General features: G+C 34.9%; 1 protein-coding gene across 2 annotated transcripts in view; it reads right to left on the bottom strand.

The window, feature by feature from the left end:
• Positions 1 to 22,280, bottom strand: part of LOC126968643 (uncharacterized) — a 74,264-nt gene that overhangs the window by 27,314 nt on the left and 24,670 nt on the right. The window contains exon 1 of one of the 2 annotated variants that reach the window (XM_050813663.1): positions 17,242 to 17,261. The exons of the other annotated variant lie outside the window; for it this stretch is intronic. The gene's annotated coding sequence lies outside the window, so the exon portion shown is untranslated. Of the gene's footprint in view, positions 1 to 17,241; positions 17,262 to 22,280 lie in introns of those variants that run through there. 2 annotated transcript variants of the gene reach the window in all.

Here is a 22,280-nt window from a genome sequence, read left to right on the forward strand (position 1 = left end):
GCCAAACGCGGCGGGTCGCTGGTGGTCTGCGACGTTGGCGTCGGATAGGCACTACACTCCTGACCAGGCAATGGTCGGACGTTCCGAGAGGGGCGTCGACAGAGACCTGGTAACCATCGGGATGTGTAGTCAGCAGAAGATCTAATAAGGACGGCATGTGGCTATCCACATCCGGGAGCTGCGTCGGTGACTCAACCAATTGGGACAGACCATACGCCAATGCAAAATTATGCACAGATCGCCCTGCGTAGTCTGTGGTACGTGATCCAAGCCATTCGGCATTGTGCCCGTTGAAATCACCCAAGACTTTTCAGCGGAGGGGATCTGAGCAAGCACGTCATCAAATGCCGCTTGAACGCAGCCCATGAGGTGATCCGTTTCTGCGTCACCACTATGGGACCTGTAGACACACGCATAGATGCGGACGCGGTCCTCTAAATCTACGCGGAGCCAGAGAGTAGACAGGCCCCTACCCTCTTGGAATAGCCTCCGGTCCTCGACACTAACCTATGCGAAACATAGCGGCACTAGGCCGCTACTTCACGCCGGTATTCTGTGCGAGTGTGGTAAGTAACCCCGACGAGTCTGGCCCGATTTTGCTGATGTCATAAGACAGCAGCGTGACTCTCCCACTTTCAAAAAGCCCGTAGTCGCCTCTTACGACAGCCTTGGACCTGGGACTACCCTATTCTTTTTACGCCCCGGGGCAGCACAGGGCGTATAAAAATAATATTCACGGAAAAAACTTAAGTAAATTTGAAATAATATTGTAAAAAGCATTAGTTTCTAATAATTATTTTCTAATAATAATAATAGTGTCCTTTGCACAGGAGGCCGGCTAGATTATGGGTACCACAATGGCGCATACTTCTGCCGTGAAGCAGTAATACGTTAGCATTACTGTGTTTTGGTCTAAAGGGCGCCGTAGCTAGTGAAATTACTAGTTAAATGAGACTTAACATCTTATGTCTCAAGGAGACGAGCGCAATTATTGTAGTGCTGCTCAGAATTTATGGGATTTTCAAGAATCCTGAGTGGCATTACACTCTAACGGGCAAGGCGTTACAATTACCATCAGATGAACGTCCTGCCCGTCTCGTCCTTTATTGTCATTAAAAATAATATTTACATTCATATTTTATTTCTGTAACTGGGAGGGTGTACTCTTAGAGAAATCAAGTCTTATAGAGAGTCAAGAGGCCACGCACACAAGCATCTAATAGTTGACTTAATATAAAAGCTACTGTTCTTAGGTAGTGCTCTATCTAGTTGGAGCACAGCGGAGACCAATCCTTAATTTATGTCTAAGTGGTTTCATTCAATACAGAAATAAAAATTATGAGAAAATATCTTCTTACAATATATTTCAAACTTCGTGAATAATTTTTTCCTTGCATATTATTAATTTTTATACGAATTCAACTTAATTATTATAGGCACTTAAATAATATTTGACTTTCTTTTTTAGTAAAGAGGATTAATTATTTAAACAAAAAATTAACAAAAAAACAACCGACTTCAAAAACACTAATCCAAAACAATAGATATAATATGCACTAAAAAGTATAAAAATAATTGCGTGCAATCTAATTAATTAATCTAATTCTAGTTACGATTATTGCTATTTTTAGAATCGGTGTCGTTCCGCCGCGACCCGCTCTCGCATCTCGCCTCCTCACGATTCAAGCACATCTCACCTATAACTATGTATGTAGTTACAAACCTATCTTGGATGACACCGACTCCAAAAATTAATAAGCAAATATAAAAAAACATACCGACGCATTGAATACCTCCTCCTTTTTTGAAGTCGGTTAAAAAGGTTTAGATTTTTCTTCTTGCTGTTAAAGCAGCTTTCTAAAGAAAAGTGAAAACAAATTATTTAAAACACGCCCTATATTTCTATGTAGCCTCCTCAACGGATTTTCCCATAATGTGTTATTCTTATGCATATATCCAAAGTTTTGGAGATAATTTTATACTTAACCACAGTAAACCTGAGTTTGCCTCTTTATGGTTGCGTGGTTAACCCTTTGATAAAGTTTTGGGTGTTCCGACCCTATCTATCGTATCCGTTTAATCATTTATCTTATTTATTTTAGCATGTGTTGCTTTATTAATATTAATGGGTTAAATGTTGGTTCCGACAGTATTAATTTTTTTTACGATACATCCACGTTACAAGGTTGTGATCTCAGATTGAGGGTTAGTCTCTGCTGCGCTCCAGCTAAATACCGCAGCAGTAGTCGAAAAGTGCGGCTTATAATACCTCGCCCAATTGGGTGTACTTGAGCTAGTCTCGAACCATATGTGACGTTGACCTGCCACATTGTAGTATTAGTTGCCGCATATTGCGACTACGCCTGCGGTATTTAAATAAAGCACAGCGGAGACAAATCCTTAATATTAGCTCTAAATATTGTTAAACAGAGACTTTTAACTTAGTACCTTATATAAGGTTGCGTTGATGACAGCTGTTTATCTTCCAAATTAATTGACTCAGATAAACCCTGTTACCAACATCTTAACTGTAACATATTGCCTGTGATCGTGTGTAAATGTAAACAAAGGTTTGACTATTACATTACACATATTAGATTTCGTTTCGTGGGGTGCGCGGGCCCCATACATTACGGAATTAGGGACTCATGAGTAAGCACTCCTTTTGTTTTCAAATTAGTTTATGAAAGGTAACGGTGCTACCTCGATAAGATACGATATGTACCTTATTCACTTATATTATTAATTATCCGGAACAAAATGTATTATTAATCTTAATAATGTACACCATTATCCATCAAACGTGTCATGAATTAGCAGTGGAAGGCTCCTTTGCACAGGATGTCGGCTAGTTTATGGGTACCACAACGACGCCTTTTCTACCGTGAAGCAGTGATGTATAAACATTACTGTGTTTGGGTTTGAAGGGCGCCGTAGCTCGTGAAATTACTGGGCAAATATGACTTAACATCTTATGTCTCAAGGTGACGAGCGAAATTGTAGTGCCGCTCAGAATTTTTTGATTTTTCAAGAATCCTGAATGGCACTGCACTGTAATGAACCCTGCTCATCAATTACCATCAGTTGAGCGTCCTGCACCTCTCGTCCCTTATTATCATTAAAAAAAAAGATAAACAATTGCTCTGTGGTAATGTAGTCTAGCATCTATCTGTTTGTAATTCATTTTATAGTGAAGAAATAGGGATAACAGTTAAACACGAAATAGTGTAGTATTAATCCCAAACACAGCGAAGCTTAGTGGTTGATTTCACTGTTGATTTGTTTCACCAAACTTCAAAGTACGAAATCCCTTAAGCCCTTAAATCCTTGTGAAATAGGTAGTCATAACTTTACAATATGACACATTGACTTTATTAGGGCTGTTTGTATTCTAGGTCAGATAGTAAACCTTCAACCAGATTGGCATAATCTCTTTGAAATGAAGATGTAAATATTAAATACAATTGCCACTTCGTTGGTACATAACGGTCTGATGCAAATTTGGATTTGAATACACAATTCCGGGTGGGAGAAGAGCTTAATTAGAAAATTATGCTGTTTTAATGTTGGTATTACTTGTAATCTACCTGTTCATCTATATATTATCATCCAACCTATTCCGGCGATCTAGACCAGATCGAGGGGGCGATCGATGGGGCCTACCAGCACTACGACTTCCAGTCCGTGGTCGCATTTTGAGGACTTTACTGCCCCAACGAAGGCATAGTATATAATATATAATTAAAACCCTAGAAATGATTAAAATAAATTATGTTTTCGCCCCCTTAAGGCAAATGGTTGAATCGATTTCCGTTCACCGTTCAAAATACTTCGAGCTCTTCTGGCATTCTAAAAGAACATTATGTTCATAAGACTACTCACGATTCGTTGTGGAATCACAGAAAGACCAAATAGCAAAATTTGCATCATGACTGCTATGCTATGCGATCACAAGTCTGTGGTAATAAAAGAAATGCGTTAGTAGCCTAAGTAGTAAGATAGCTTTTCAGGTATAAAGGCACGAATTGCACGATGTGGCTGTCTTATATCCACCACTACACGTTGCCGACAGCCTTTTTTGATACTGATCTTCAATTCGCGAGAAATGATTTTTTTAAGAATTAATCGACACTCTAGCCCCTTCTAATGTTCAGGCCACTTCAATGTACAAAGTACTATCAACGCGCCTTAGTAAGACTATTGGAAACTCAAGCGCTGGCAGCTATTTCGGCCTAGCTATCCAACGCGGAAATCCTGCCAGTATTCTTGGTACACTTCTCCGTAGAAATTGTTTTTACATCACATAATCATATGAAGTATTTTAATTATAAGCATTGATTTTAGCTATTAATATTTATTATAGAACCCGGTCTTTAAGTTTAAGAGATTATTATATATTTTCCTTTCCTCCAGCTTCATCCATACTTTCGCAAACATTTCATTTCCCTTACATTTGGAACTGTACGTTCCAACAAAAGAGCACTTAAAGATATAGAACAGTCTGTCCACAAATATCATATTTTTTCTCTTTCAATATTTAGACATTAAATAAATTGGGGATCTCATTTAAGTTATTCACAAAACAATGATCGCTTTAGTTAAACGCCATTCAAACGAGTCGTTGTGTAAAATCGATCTGCGTGTAAAGGTGAGTTTCCACTATAGCTATATAGGAAATAAAACAAACTGAAAACTTCAAAAATGATGAAGAATTTTAGTATAAAAACGATGAAAAGTCTCTACAAACGTATAATATGAACGTATAATACACGAATACAAACTTTACTCATCACATTGAGCTACATGTTATGTTCCATGTAGCGCTATTTTGGGTCAGAAATCGGTATGGCTATCATAAATTACACTAGTAACAGAAAGCTAGTAGGCTACTATATAACACCTGCACAAAAATATTTGTTTAAGTAGGTTATACAAATGCATCAATACTTTGTTGTAATATGAACATACACAAACATAAAATAAAATAAATAAAAATAATACACATCAATTTCGAGTGCAGATATGCTGATTCAGAAAAGTTAAAAGAGTTCCAAATATGTTACCCTCATTCATTACCTAATTGTATGCTGTTGAGAATGATAGAGATTTTGTTCGCTCACCGTTCGTCAATGGAAACCCACCCTAAGGCTTAATAGTATTGCTATGGCCTAGCGAATACAACTAACTAGCTATTTAGCTTCGTTACGAGCTACGGAGGATTTAACGTTATCACTTTAGTGCGCAGTACAATGGGACGTTGATTAGAGTTGGTATATCACTAAGTTCTGTTTAATTTTTTTACGTGTGTTTCCGGTGCAATAATTTTTTTTATGGAATAGGAGGACAAACGAGCGTACGGGTCACCTGGTGTTAAGTGATCACCGCCGCCCACATTCTCTTGCAACGCCAGAGGAATCACAAGAGCGTTGCCGGCCTTTAAGGAAGTTTTTATTTGCTTGTTAACTTGATGTAGCTTTGTGGGATAACACAAAGAGTGTCAAAACATCCTCTGTTTTTAACCGACTTCAAAAAAGGAGGAGGTTCTCAATTCGTTGGATTTTTTTATATGTTGGATCTCAGAACTTTCGATTGGGTGAACCGATTTTGATAATTTTTATTTGAAAGCTAGTGCTTCCCGTGTGGTCCGATTGCAATTTGACCGCAAAACCGATTCCAAAAATAACAATAATCATAACTAGAATTATATTAATTAATTAGATTGTATAATATTCACAATTATTTTTAATTTATACTTTTCAGTGCATATTATATCTATTGTTTTGGTATAGTGTTTTAGAAGTCGGTTATTTTTTTGTTAAATTTTTTTTTATATCAATATTCAACTTGTTAATTTGGGTATCATACCCAATGGTTAAAACCATCTATAATTTACGTTGCAACTCAAGTAGAATTGAGTGCGGTTCACATGTCTTTTCTTTGTAAGGACTGTTTACTGTTACATTACGAAATTAAAGTATGAAATCAGCAAAATTGTATAACAGTAACAAAACGATTAGTTACAAAAATATTATAGACTCGAATTAACTTATATATGATTTTGTTTTTCTATTATTCACCTAAGCCCACCGAAACCCCAATAACAACTTAAAGGCCGACAACGCAAATAACGCGAGCCTTTTGCCCATTTGCCCCCTCTTATATAAAAAATATCTTATACCTGACTTATACCCAATTGTGATAAAAACGAATAACCTTTAAAAATAAATCATTCATGTTAGCAGCGCCGTAATTGTAACTGTTTATGTAACAGTAATAAATAAACAGAAAAATCTCGGTTATGAAAAGACCAAATCCTTAAATTTATCGTAAGCTTTCATTATAATTGAATTGCAGCGACTTCTCTTCACTTGAATGAATCCTTTAGAGTTGGATCATTAGTGAGAAACATTTCATAGTTTATTTTGAAAGCTGTAATTTTATCCAGATACTACTTATAATTACAGAATTAAATTTTAATTAAAATATAAAATTTATCTTAATTACGACTCTGCTAGAACTATCACAACTAAGTTACCACAAATGAAGCGGCTGATAGATTCACTGTTTCTTGAAGCTTCCTTTTATGGAGGAATCTGAACTGTCAGCTACTAAAAAGTTCAAGAAAGCGATGCTGCTAGCGAAGTATTGGGGAGAGTTTCATTGTGAAGGCATTTAGAAATAAAGTAATAAGTTATTGCTTCATTTAAATACCAAAACCTCAGCTTTACCCAGTGGGAGGCTCCTTCGCACAGGATGCCGGCTAGATTATGGGTACCACAACTTTACCCATTTCTCCCGTGAAGAAGTAAATAGTCTAAGCCTAATTGTGTTTCGGTCGGAAGGGCGCCGTAGCTAGTTAAATTACTGGGCAAATGAGACTAAACATCTTAAATCGCGCAATCGTAGCGATCAATCACCACCAGCTGAACGTCCTGCTCGTCTCGACCCTTACTGTTATAAAAAAGCTTGCTATGGGTAATTTCCGATATGCACTGCGAGCACTGTAGAAAAATTCGTTCCGTTATGGACTGCCAGTATACTGCCGCAGTACCCTAGGGAAATATAGGACGTCATAAATCGCCGACATATTCTACTGTGAGCACTGGCGTTTTCGAGGTAAGGTACTCGCAGTACTTTGATCACGTGATCAGTCAAAACCACTCGAGTGCCTAACGTTTTATAAACAATACCTACAGTTTAATCCCAAATATTTTTAAATTTGTCAGTACTCCAACAACAGTTTTTTTAATGAACTAGAAAACTTTAATACACTCATTTGAATGCTGCGTCAAAAAATGCGGCTGACAGTATACGGGATTGCGTTCCGTTTTAAATAGCAACCAATATAACTACCTACAAAGGAACGGCTTCACAGTATTCTAAATTGGCGTCACACTGTACAATGGTCGAAGTGCATATCGGAACATACCCCATATCAGTCGTGTTGGACAAAGCAAGTCAGAAAATTAAATAAATTTATAACTAGGTGATACATGAATAACAATGGTTTCATTTAAACCCTGAAATAGAGAACTAAACAAGATATATTTTTTTAATATTAATAATTCTGTTTGTTTAGACTACACTTGACCAGCTGCGATTGTAAATACATATATTTTATACACACCTAAATCAATACTATAAACAATTGAATAAACTAAAGTAAACAGAGAAATTCTTTATTTACTCAGCGAAACTCAAACATCAGTCGTAATTTATTATAAGTTATCAAAGTTATATTAGGGTAAATACGTATTAGAGCGCGGGCATACGATATAATAAAGTATTAACACACGATTTGAGTTAAGCCATTAGGCCCATGTGTGTCGTATCGACCGCGCCCACCTGATTCTCGATAAACATTTACTTAGTGAACATCGTGAATTATACCTACTTACTGACTCTGTTAATCTGTTGTGTTGTGTTGAATAAACACAATTTCATTTTTGTTGATACATGATAAGGTCTGTTAATCGTTTTTTTTTTTTTAATTAAAATATCTTTATTCGAAGATTACACTTACGAATGTCAAAAGATTTGTTCTTAAATAGCCGTTTTCAATAACTTATCTAAAACCTTAGTTTAACTTACTAGAGGTAGAAAATCAATCCTTTTACGCTTACTTGCATTTCAATAACCTATCGACAGATAACGTTGGACTATACCTACATTGTACTATAAATATGGATAGATAGGATATTGTCATTAAACAGTGACACCAATATTAAATCCGTAATTAGAGATACGTTACTGAAAACGGCCGTAAAACAATTTTTTATTTTAAACTGAGCCAACCGGTCGAGCCAACGTATAATTCGTAAATCTTGCTATGTCTTGTTCAACTCTCAGGTTGTAGCTCCATCTACAGGATCTACTTTACAGTTGATAACCTGCTCAACCCCAATAATTGCATATTAGGAAATTGACTTGAGATGTCACTCTTTTCACCGCCACGAGCAATTAAGTAAGCATGAGAAAGACTGTCTTAGACCTCAAACAATTTTTTATACATTTCTGCCAATTCTTTGGTTCAAATTAGGATTTCAAATCACTTAATATTGGAAGATGAGCAGAAAAGAGTATACGGATACGTACGGCAAGTGATCACTTTCGCTCCCAAACTCTGACAACACCAAAGTAATTTCAAAAGCATTGCAAGCCTTTAGGTTGTACGCACTTTTTTATATTAAGAATTCCAGATAACCGCGGAATTGGCAACCGCTTAAGATTACGAAACCAAGTATTTCGATACTAGTATAAGCGAGGCGCATTTTTTTAATATGTCTAATTATTAATCACTTGTTAAAAGTCGAAACCTACCACCAAGAAAAATTCCTAAAGTCCTCATTTTTAACATTTTTCTTTTTTTTCGTTCAAATTGCAAACAGGACTAGTAACGACCTTCTCAAGATCTTTTCAGTCATTTAACGTCACTAACGTTTTTTTATTCTGTTTTATTTCAGAAGTCACAACATATGCTTATTGCACATAATCTATGATCCTGTTTTACTTTGAAGCATAAGCTACAAAGCATTCTTATGCTTCGACGGTCTTGCGTCTCCGCGTTTGTCATAGGGTTTCGAGACGCGGATTGCCCGCGGGTTGGTTTCGATTGGAAACTGAAGTAGGTTCATGACTGCGCTGCAGGTGAAAAACACACATCCAAGGATGGTAACTGGGTTTCTAGCGTTTACTGAGCTGCTGGAATTGGGCGGCAGCAATCAGGCAAAACAACTCTTTGCAAGATTAACTCTTGCTTACAAAAAATGTATTCATTATATATACAAGTTGTGTCCTACACACCATCGTAATATACAATATGTCAACGGTTATTAAAAGATACACTGAGATAAACTCATTATATTCTTTCAGTAAGGCTTTACATTCACACCATGTTTCCTTTGTTTTTACACATACATTCATACCTGTGTCTCCCCGAGGCAGATATAAAGGACTCTTTTGTTTCTATAAGATAAGATAAACTTTATTTGTATTGAATAGGTACAGGTTTATGGTACAGTATAAATGTTTACAGTATGATACTCAGCTTTATACAAAGTATGCAAATATCAGTGATTGACAATTATTTATTTAAATAAGTAATTTAAATATCAATGACACAATTTAAGGATTCACCCACATTATAATTTACAGATGTCAATTGAAATATTTTAAGAGTGAGTATAAATTATGGGTAATTTTTGTACACGGTCAGTTATTTCATTAAATAACTAGCTGAACCGGCAAACGTTCTTTTACCATATTATTTATTTTTAGAGTTAGACATGGACATTGCAACATTACTTTATTTTTCGGAAATAAAAGATTTTTTCTAAAATAAACGTAGCCTAAGTTACTTCTTATTTAAGTAACTCCTAATTTAGTCCCGTCAAAATCGATCCAGCCATTTCAGAGATTAGCCGGAACAAACAGACAGACAGACAGATAAAAATTGTAAATAATATTATTTTGGTGTATGTAACGTATATAGTATATTCGTATACATTTTGTAAAAAACGGTTATTTCAATATTACAAACAGACACTCCAATTTTATATATATATGTATGTATTATACACATATTCCGTACGCGTTACTTTGAAGCAATGAAGTACGTTGTGGTCTAACCAAAACCAGTCTATGAACATTTCTGTTTTTTTTTTATTTGTTTTAAGCTTTTAATTAATAATTTTATAACACGTCTGAATATTATGATTATATGACCGTTTCGCTTATTTCCCAATATAGTTTTGAACTACGTAACGTTGATCGATTTACATTTATATTTTATATAGTTCATATTTATATGTTGTGCAATTTTATTTTTTTACTTCACTAAGCATTTGGAATATAGACGGAAAGAAAGCATTTCTGTATTTTTGTTACATTTTCTACAGCAGTGGTTAAATAATGAAAGTTTGTAAACTACAATTAATTCAATATATTAGAATGTATCAAAATGTTTTATATCTTCTACGAAGTTATGGAACTTTCATGTGTTAGTCTGGCTCGCACTTACTTTATAACAATTTCTGATGACATAAGATGTTTTTTCACTAATAGTTAGGAATAGTTGCTTGGAAACTTTTTTTTTATATATATAACTCGTATAAATATAATACATACTTTTTTATGACAATAAGGGACGAGACGAGCAAGATGTTCAGCTGATGGTAATTGACACGCCCAGCCCATTACAATGCAGTGCCACTCAGGATTTTCGAATCACCCAAGAATTCTGAGTCGCACTACAATTGTACTTGTCACCTTGAGACATAACATGTTAGTCTCATTTGCCCAGTAATTTCACTAGCTACGGCGCCCTTCAGACCAAAACACAGTAATGTTTACATATTACTGTTTCACGACAGAAAAAGACGCCGTTGTGGTGCCCATAATCTAGCCGGCATCCTGTGCAGAGGAGCCTCCCACTGTCCACTTTCAGCTCTTAGCTACATTAAGAGTTGGTGAGTATTACCATGGTTGAAACAATTTCACAGAGTGGATATGTATTACTATTGTTAACCGGTTATTTTTCTATTTCAAACAAACAGTGGAAAAAAAAATCGAAGCATTTATCTTCCCCTCTTTCTTTATATGAATGAAAACATAACTTTTAGTCAATATCCATTCCCCACTCAAGAAATCTTTCCACCAATATTTATGTTAAAAGATAATCTGATAACGCATGGAAGGGACTTGACATTGTCAATATTACTTAATGTCATCGCATCTTACTCTTAGCGTAATTTATTGAATTTTGTTGCGAATAGCATCTTGTTTGTTTTAATAGTGGTTGATAACACATAAAAGTTACAGTTTGATGTTGCAGCTTTATCATACCAATCGATAACTCAGGAATGAAATAAATTATTACGTTGAGTGCGGACTGTAAATTATATATATTACTTTAAGGCGAGGTTTTCCCAACACTTTAGGCAAAAATCACTCGAACGTATTTATCTATAGCGGTACATATTATACGTTCGACACGGGCATGGCCGAGACACTAGCCGAGCGATGCGGGTCAACGACCCCACCCCGGAAGGACCGCGTAATATTTTATAAAAATGGTTGCGCAAGAGTACGAAATGTTGTGATATTTTTATGCATTTTGAAGTGCAACTTCTTAAGGCGCATGAGGGTAATTTTTTTAGAAGAAAAGAACGTCACGGAAATTTGAGACGTTTTTGTTCAAGGGAGACACCGATTGAGGAAGAGTATTTCTTACTCTCGGGCTTCCCTACTAGCCTTGTATTGTGCAGGTTTAGCGCGCGGCCTCTAGTAAGTAGAACATCTTCCCTTCTAGCCTTGTGCAGGTTTTTTTCTAATTCCAAGATGGCCGCTGATTTATGATATTATGGGTTTCGTAACCGAGGTTCTGGAGGGTGAAGAGAACGATTTTGTGATCATTTTTGAAATCCAAGATGGCCGCCGCTCAAAATTATGATTTCAGCAATATGGATATCGTGTCTGAGGTCCTCGAGGGTGTAGAGAACGATTTTGGGATCATTTTTGAAATCTTCGATTTCAAAATTGATCACAAAATCGTTTCCTACCTGGTGTCCCACGACACCACATCATTTTTCTATTTCTATGTAGTTTCATGTTGTCAAACAAAAATAAGGAGACATATTTTGTTATTTTAATTGATAATTTGGATTACTATTTTTTATTTTTATTTTACGTAATTTATTATTTCCTAAAATACTGAATTTCATAAATACTTTCCTGTACTTAAATAAAAACTAATCTGCAAAATTTAAGAGAAAAATCAAGAAAACTTACATAAAATTGAACACGATTTTTTTTACAAATTGTGTCGATTCTACATTAGCCGAAGGAACTTCGCTCCTACCTGGTATCCCACGACACCACATCTTTTTTTATTTATTTAGATTATTTTTGGTAACAAGACCAAACCAAACCAAAATACAAAAAAAAGAATTTTAAATAGGTTTGCAGTTATAACTGCAAAATTACATTGACATAAAAGAAAAATATAATGACCTTTTTGATGTTATTGAAGACAACTTCTTTGACTGTTACGTTGCGCGCGCTCAACGACATCTAAAAATAAAAGTTTTCAGTAATTTCTGACGTTAATATTCAATAATTTATTTCACAATTTTTTCAGATTTTTAACATATCGTTCTTTCTACAAATGTAGAATAGCACGATGAATAAATAATTTTAAGAATTTGTTATGTTACGCCAAAGAAGTATAACTTTACATATACACACTTTTTCTTTAATTAACTGCATTGCATCACATAATTTTCGTACTCTATACGAAATAATGTTTGAAAGCTTCTTTAAAATGTGACTCAGTCACTCCTTGGACAACTCTTAGACTTTGCTCAGACTTTACTTACATAATACTTAGCAGAGTGTAAGCTTAGCATAATCTTTGATTTATTTTCCATACTCATTTGACAGCTGCAATTATTCTGAACTTAAGCTAAAACAGCCCAATCCAAAAGTCAAGTTCGCGTTTTATCACACTCCACCGGTGGGAGGCTCCTTTGCACAGGATGCCACACCACACCACAGCTGAACGTCCTGCTCATCTCGTCCCTTATTTCATAAAAAAAACTCGCCAAAGTATTAAATAAGTCTGAGCGAAGTCTATGTACGCTGTATATATCTCAGCCTAAGTAATCTGTTAAAATACGAGTAATGGTTCAAGGTGCTATATTCAATTCCAAAGATAAAATATTTTGCTTTCGGATGTGATTTTAAGTCTGAAGGAGTTTTACGGAAATTTATAAAAGAAAATATGTAAATACCTTTCGAAAAAGGTGCATGTAATTTTAAAAAAAACATGCTCTAAGCAAATTTGCAGAATATATATCTAAGGAGAGCTAGCGAAATGTTTACACAGTCACCTTTGGAGGAATATGAATATATTACTTACAGATAAATTTCGATCATACTTCTTTAATTTTTTTTCCATTGCTGTACCCTAACACAAGAAAATTACGGTTGAGATAGGTAGTACGTAAACAATCACAAATTCTACATCAATCTTCGTTATACTTTATCGTATTTGTCTGTCTCGTCCTATAACAAAACGAAATTTCACGAAGATATTTATAAAGTATGTTGTTATTTTGTTCGGTATCGATACATTTTACCCAACACTATCAACGCATAGATATTTCACGCTCACATGAACAATCAGATTTTGATCTCGCTCGATGTTTCCATTGCCAAATCTACCTACGTTAATACGTTTATAATTATAATCTATGACGTGAACGTCTAGGTCTTTTCTTTCACAATCATTGTCAAGTGGTCCCTCAACTTATCTCATCAGGTCACAGCGTGGCAAGCGGTAAATTTGTTATTGCCAAAGTCAATGACGTTCTATACATATGGACATATCATTCGCAGTCTGATAACGGAACGGCAAAAGTGTGCTTAAAGACAATGTAAGCACACTTTTCTCCTTAGTCGTGGGTCAACTGCGTGTCAATCAACAAGCCTAAGTGTGCTATAAAAAGTGCTTAATGTATACATTAACGACTCAAAAAAAGATGTTGCGACATATCATAGGTAAGGTTATTTTATTTACATAAGGTTAATATGCAAAAAGTGTAAGTAATTTAATAAAAACGAATATTTTTTCATTAAATATGGTACAATTATTGACAAGTCCCCAGACAAGACTCGCTTGTCAGAATGGGACAAATGAAAGGACACAGTCAGAAATGAAAACAATAGAGTCGCTCTTTTTAACCGACTTCAAAAAAGAAGGAGGCTCTCAATTCGTCGGTATGTTTTTTTTGTGTTCGTTGCCTCACAACTTTCGACTCTTTCTTTTTCGACGGTGAACCGATTTTGATAATTCATTTTTTGGCAACCATGAGAAAACCATAAAAGACTTAAATTTGCTATAAGCACATGCGCAACAAATTTACAAATATCGCGCCAACCGATTTCGATACTTCTTTTTTTAATGGAACGGATATACTTCGAAGGTTTGGTGATAGTAAGGTTAGGTTCTGCTTATGGAATTCATAATAAAGTAACGGAACTCAATAATTCTTAGGATCAACGATATTTTGCCGAATCTTCTACACAAATTTAGACAAATTATTAGTCAGTGTAGTTTAAAATCACTAAAATCTATTAATAAAAAAAATGATTAACAAAAAAATAATTGACTTCGAGAACACTATTCCAAAACAAAATTTTTTTTTTTTTTTGAGAGGAGGAAATACTGTTACGTATTTACGCCCCGGAACGGGGCGTAATATGTCGGACTCGAGTGTCCGCGTAAGCGTACGCCCCATACCGACTGAAACCTCCTCTGTGCTGTTAGCAGCCCTGGCTTTCACAGCGAAGTAGGACGTGGGCCGTGGAGGCCGCAAAGACTACGCAACAACAGTCGCGGGGCGTCTCCTAAGGAGACTCGAACCTCAGACCGGCTGTGTGCTTGTGGGAAGGAGAACCAAAACAATATATATAATATGCACTAAAAAGTATAAAATAATTGCTTATTTTTATTCAATTGGAGTCGGTGTCAGCCAAGGTAGGTTTGGAACTACATACATAGTTATAAGTGAGATGTGCTCTAGTCACACGCGACGTGAGGAGGCGAGAGGCGAGATCAGGGCGGGAGGACACCGATTAAAAAATAACAGTAATAGTTCCTAGAATTAGATTTATTAATTAGATTGTATAAAAATAAGCAACTTTTATACTTTTTAGTGCATATTATATCTGTTGTTTTGGAATACTGTTTTTGAAGTCGGTTGCTTTTTTGTTAATTTTTTTTGAAGGCCAAAGGAGTGTACATTGTTTAGCAGTATTGTATTTTATGTAATGTGAACGGCTTACAAGAACGTGAACATGCTTGTGCTATTTACACGTTATCACGGAAGTATCTTTATTTAATGATAATCGATACGTATTTACTTCCCTTACTTTCCCGTACACGAGATAATGAAAGAGAATTGGCGCCAGTTGGTAGTAAGAGAGAGATGTGAAGAAATTTACAAACCAAATAAGTATATTTATATTTAACCACTAAAGTATTTAAGTTTTTTGGATTTAACCACATTTAAAATTTGACAAAACCTGTCATACAAATATTTATGTTGATGTCCCTGGAAAAGATATGTAAGACTAAAAGACAAATTTTATTTAATTCAAGGAACCAAACATTAAAATAACCAGTTTAACTAATTATTTTATGTGAATAAAAAGATAATATTTGAGTATAAGTTTCTCTCATTAAAGGTTACCTTAACTTATTAAATCCTAATCCCTATAGAACGTAAAGAACTAACAAATATAAACACAAGCCAATAAATAAACATACAAACTTTCCCCTTTATAATATTAAAGGGGGTTTTTGATTAAAAACGTAAAAAACCTCCGACTGAACAGATCTTGATCGAAAAATAGGGACCGACAGACGAACGTAAAACTTATAGCAACGCTCTTTGTTTTGTTTGGGATTAAAAAAATACCTAACTACTACTCCACTGATGTCACTGTCCAAATCCGGTTCTAAATTCAAAATACTCAGCTGAAACTGAAATAGTGTTTACATTGCTGCGTATTGACCAATAAAATTTTATAAAACTAGAGTAAACGCAGAAATGTATAGATATAGCATTCGAAGCTTATTATGATGTCATTTGTGGCATGTGCCATATTTCGGCTTTGATTTTGTATGAGGTGCATAGTCTATTTTTATAAATGAACGTAGTGTTTAAATTCTCTTTGTGTATAGAACGTCATTGGCCAAAGTGATATAACATTGAGAACCTCCTCCTTTTTTGAAGTCGGTTAAAACCAATGACAAAATGACGTTTTCAAAATGGCTGAAGCAGCTGTAGTTTGTATTTTGTCCATGTGACCGCCAAATAGGTGGCCGTATAGTTATAGTATATTATATTTTATCCGTCGGTACTCAAACATTCGATTAATATTTCTGTCATACCGAACAGATGAACAATTTAAAAAAATTCATTGTGTCCATACCTATGTTTTTTGGAATACCTTTTTAGTTGAATAAGATGCTCGGTAATATTTCGATTATCTGTTCTTATCAAGGTCTCTCGATTGCGAACATAAACTGTTAGTGTCATATAGTTAGTTAGTATATCTGTTAGTTATAGAAAAAAGGTGTTATAGTAAAAAAAACTTAGATTTAACTAACGTTATTCTTATTAGTTTTTGCTTGAAAATATTAAGAACTTCTAAAAATATTTCTATTTATACAAATAAAACACAATATGACAGAGTGAAGCGTGAACCGTAAAGGAATAAAGGCGTCCGAGCCCATTGATCGCGTCAGTACACATGGTTGTGGCTGGAGGAAATATTTTGTATTCTGCGCTCTTTGAAGATTGAAAAGGCAATCAATCACTTCCAACTGTTTAGTAATACCATAAAGTACGTATGGACATTTATGTTTTAAGTAATACTATTCTATGATTTTTCGAAAATTTTATATGATTTTTCGATAAAAATATCGATATGTTCACGTAATCATATAAAAATACAGCTAAGTGCTCATTTTTTTTATTAAAATCTATGGTAGTTAGTAATCCATTTGTTTCCGAAGAGGTAGAAGTGACATCAGAAAGAATTTTATAGGAATAAATTTTGAGAAAATAATAGTATAGGGAGAAAAGTAGGTCATTCTCACCCGCGGAATATTGACCATCGCGGATGGCAATGTCCTACTTATCTCACGTGGTGCGTAAACGATTTTTTTCTCACCTGGATGAAAAGCTCGCTTTCAGTCAAAAGTCCTCTTGGCGGGAGAGAATCGGCCACTTTTGTCCCTCGTACCATCCCTGGTTAAGGATCTAAAAGACAGATTTTCATCGAGGTAGGAAAAAATGCATTTTTATGCCTTTTTTTAGAAAGGCTAAGCATGATTCAAACATTAAGATTGAATCACGAACACAAATTAATAAAGATTTTATAGGTGTCTTAGTTTAATGTTAACAGGTATAACATTCGTACCGTAATTACGAGCCCGACCCACCTGCCGTACTTTGGCAAACAGAAATGTTACCGGGTAAACATCATTTGTCAACTACCCGAGGGTACAAATGGGGTACAATTATTAAATCAAGCCCCTGTTAAGGAAATGTGAAGATTTATTACGACTTACAACAACATCTAGAGTGTATGTTGCTTTTATGTATGAAGATACTAGCTAGCGACCTCGTCCGTAATGATAAAGGGTTTTTAAAAATAATAAGCAAGTTTGGAATTGAAGATTATCTCATATCCTATTCTAGTTCCGGTTCCCGTTTTCGCTCCCATTCCCAGAATAGTATGAATTCAAATTCAATTATTTTTATTCAAAATAGGATGTGACAACACTTATTGAAACTCTAAAAAACTACCACCCATTCCAAAATCAAAATGAATGCCTCAGGCCTGAGAAGAATGGGCACAAATTCAGCGGGCTTTTTTTTGTAATATTACAATTAAACTTATTATTTAATAGCCTGAGGGCGGTCACTCCATTCCCAATCTGTGGTATCATTAAAAAGTCATTTATGTTATAGTAACCTTTACCACACTAACGTTTTTTAATCTTATGTCGAGGAAGTTTGCAATGGCAAACTAAGCCTACAATCGGTATAGATATAGGTCATCGACTTGAATTTCAGTTTTTTTCACCCCGCGGGAAACATGGATTTTTCTGGGATAAAATGTACCCTATGTCCTTTCCCAAGTCGGTGTACCAAATTTCATCAAAATCGGTTCAGTAGCTCGGGCGTAAATCCGTAACAAACAAACTTACACTCATATTTATAAAATAAAGCTAATATAAAGCAAATATAAGTTTAGTCCTAATAATAATATTTTAATTATGAGGAACATTCAAATGTAATGTATTGTTTCATTAAGGTCGACCTGCTTGTTGCCAACCTTACAAAGCCTCGACCATATGATTTCGAAAATTGAAAACGGATTCGTACATGGTGGCGAGGATCGAACCGCGGGCACAGTAGTCAGAATCAACGGCTCAGCCTATTGCGCTAACAAATAACTATGGTTATCTCTTTTTGTGTGTCGCAGGCGTGTTTTGAAAGAAAAAGTTACGGTTTGCACTCCGGGAGTGCCGGCAGAAAACTTGAACATTAACGTTGTGCATATCGATTTGAAAGGGAATAATTTTGCACGAATTGTTTCATTTATCAGTATGGAAGTAATATTCACATAAATGCTAGTAATAGCATTTATGTGAATATTTACACGAAAAGGGCAATTTATATTACAAAAAAATTGAACACTTCTTAACTTTTACTATTATGTTACATTCAAAAGGTTATCTTTCAGAAAAATCAACTGTCATCCATAATTTCAACGACTGTCTTACGAATTTTCGGTCAGGTCACGTGTCCTTTTGCGAGTTTAACATTTTATACTCATCCAAAGAAAAGTGCTCAACGCCGCTAAAGAAGTATTCACTTCAAATATATAATTTTGATTTGACGCACCTGATTTATGCATATTATGTACGTTTTGTTAAATTCATAATCTTGAAACAAATAATAAAAAATTTTGAATTTCAATCTTGAGAATTTCGAAACCGGCTAACAAGCAAAAATAAATAAAAAAACATCGCCTGGTACCAAAACACTGAATAATGCTTGGTATCTCATTCTCTCACCAGCCGAATCCTATACATTTACCTGTTTGTATCTCTATCGTCTCGCTTTTTCGTTTCATCGAGTTTCAAATCACAACCAACGATTCTAAAGAAGTTTAACTTGAAAAAGTAAATTACAAAGACGATAATTTGTTTATCAAAATGATATGCACCTAAAAAAAACAATTTTTTCTTTTCTCTATCTTTCCCCAAGCTGATTCATGAAAGTATAACCTCAAAAGTATTTCTTTAAAGAAAGGCTTTCATTAAAGACAACAATGCGGCTATCATGACTCTTAATTCAATCTACGACACAAGCGTTTACTTTGAGTTTCAAACTGTAATCAAAACCGCTGGTGACATTAATTAGTTCTTTAACGGAGACATTCTTCTTAGTTTAAATAATAATGCATTTTGTAATTGCTTATTAGGCGCTTATTACAATACCGGTTCGAATTATTTAATAGTCTCCAATTAAATCACTATTAGAAGACGGTAATTATTGTCAATAAGTAAAAAAACTCACCTTTGCCGGCAACTTCATTTGCGTAAATATCTGTTTTGGAATTCATTTGTTAAAATCATATACAGGGAAAATACCTACAAATTAATCTGAGTTACATTATTGAATCGATGAGCCAAAGTTTGTCAAAAATAGTCTTTAAATTACTTCAACATAACATTCAAAATTTTTCACGTTTCACCTTTTATGAAATAATATCTTGTAAAAAACACCAAAAACACGCCTTTTAAGTTAATCTTTATAAAACATCACACTCACACAAATTCAATCGTTTTCGAATTAATATGGAATCCATAAAGGAACACACATGCATACACAATTCGATTTTTACATAAGTATATATATTTTACATGTTAGTACTTATACCTATAAGTATAGGTATAGGTACTAACATGTAAAAATTCAATGAATTTAAAAAATAGTTGTGTGTTAAACTTATACAGATTACACACTATTAATACATTTTCCAAATACAGTACAAACAACGCTATCCAAAACTAATCTGAGCCAAAGCGCAGCTATTTTCAGGCTCTAGGTCAAATAATTCACTGGCCAAACCTTGCCAGCTTGCTGTTTGCTTGAGCATTAGAAAAAATACCAAATTTACTTTGTTTTCACATTATTTATTACATATTTATTTTCGTTTCTCATATGAAAGTATTTGTAGATTTTAGTTTTTAAATTGTAAAATATTGAAAACTATCTTATACTTAGATCACACTAAAAGTTTTGCCTAACTTAAAAAAAAATATATGTTATAACCAAAATATAATAATTATGTTTTTCAAAATACTCTCCTTTACATTTTAAACATTTTTTCGTGCGAGGACCACAGATCTGAAGGCATGTTTTTTCTACGTGCTGATTGAACGCTATCACTGTCTCTTCGGTATTGGTAGAAATGAAACCTCTCATCAAATCTTTGATTTTGGGGAAAATAAAGAAATTACAGGTTACTAGGTCGGGGCTATGTGCAGGATGGGTGACGAGTTGTACTTTTTCGGAAGCTAAAAATGACTGTTTTGTTGGCCATGTGTGAAGAAGCGTTGTCATGAAGTAGGAAAACACGGCTTGTTGGTCGTCGTTCGCGATCTTTTTTTTAACTCCCTGGGCAAACAAATGGTAGAATACCACTCGGCATTAACAGTCTTTTGATCTTCAAGTGGAATTGTGCAGATGGGACCCGTAGCTGATAAAAAAATGCGATCTTTTTTTACCAACGTTTCTCTCCTGCCTCACTTTTGTTGGCCTATTCTCATTTTCAAACACCGATTCACAAGATTGCTGTTTTTTTTCGGGTTCAAAACAATAAATCCACGTTTTGTCTCATGTGACAATGTCATAAACAGCATTAGAATGTCCGTGGTCGTACTTCATTAGCATCTGTGAGCACCATTCCATGCGAGCCCGCTTCTGATCCGCTGTCAGTTCAGGAGGGATCCATCGACAATTAAGTTTCCGAACCTTCAATTCTTTGTGTAAAATTATCTGAATTTGCCTCATACCAATCCCCAAATTGTCTTCGAATTGTCTGATAGGTAATGTTAGGAAAAATGATAGGAATAAAAACACTGCGATGAGATTACACTTGATTTTAATACTATGAGCGATAACAAACAAGACAAGTACGTACATTACCAATGACCATTAGCAGAGAACAGGAAGTTAAAGGGCTGACGTCTATTTGACATTACATATGTCACACTGAGCACAGACAAAATAAACTTTTAGGTTGCGTTTACATTTAAGCAATAGCTTCAACACTGGCCCTTAAACGCAAGCTAAACATAAACTACAACTTAACAAAGTTACATTCTAACTTAGTTCAGTTAAAACACAAACATTATAAGTTAACCTATGAACTTGTTAGCAACTGACTTGTGAAATAATTATGCTTTTCTTTACAAAGTGCTTTAGTTAATATGTCTGCTAACATATTTGCAGTTGACAAGTATTTTATTTCAACAACACCTTTATTAACAATTTCTTTAATAAAATGATGACGTATATCAATGTGCTTTGTTCTGGAATGAAATACAAAACTTTTACATAACTTAATAGCAGATTGATTGTCATTATAAATCGTGATTTTAGCCATGGTACCAAAAACTTCAAATAAAAATTTTCTAATAAATAAAGCTTCCTTACATGTGTCTGACAACGCCATGTACTCTGCTTCAGTGCTTGACAGAGCAACAGTGCGCTGCTTGCGGCTCTCCCAAGCAACAACGGACTTGCCCACGGTAAAAATGAAGCCAGTAAACGATTTACGGTCGATGTTGTCTGACGCCCAGTCAGCATCTGCGTAGGCTGAAATGTTCAAACCTGATTTGGAAAATACAAGGTTAAAATTAATTGTACCTTTCAAATAACGTAGTATTCTTTTGGCAGCTTTCCAGTGAGTTTCGCCGAAACAATCATTGAATTGACTGAGGTAGCTAACTGCATGACTGATGTCAGGTCTGGTGCAAACTGCCACATACATCAAAGAACCAATCAAACCTCTGTAGTCGTAGGTCTCGTACTGCTTGGGTTCTTTGGTAAGTTTAAGACCTGTCTCCATGGGTGTTGCAGCTGGTTTGCAGTCCTCCATGCGAAACTTTTTCAGTACCTTCTGAATGT

This window comes from Leptidea sinapis, chromosome 16, assembly GCF_905404315.1.
Source record: "Leptidea sinapis chromosome 16, ilLepSina1.1, whole genome shotgun sequence".
NCBI classification, from domain to species: Eukaryota; Metazoa; Arthropoda; class Insecta; order Lepidoptera; family Pieridae; genus Leptidea; species Leptidea sinapis.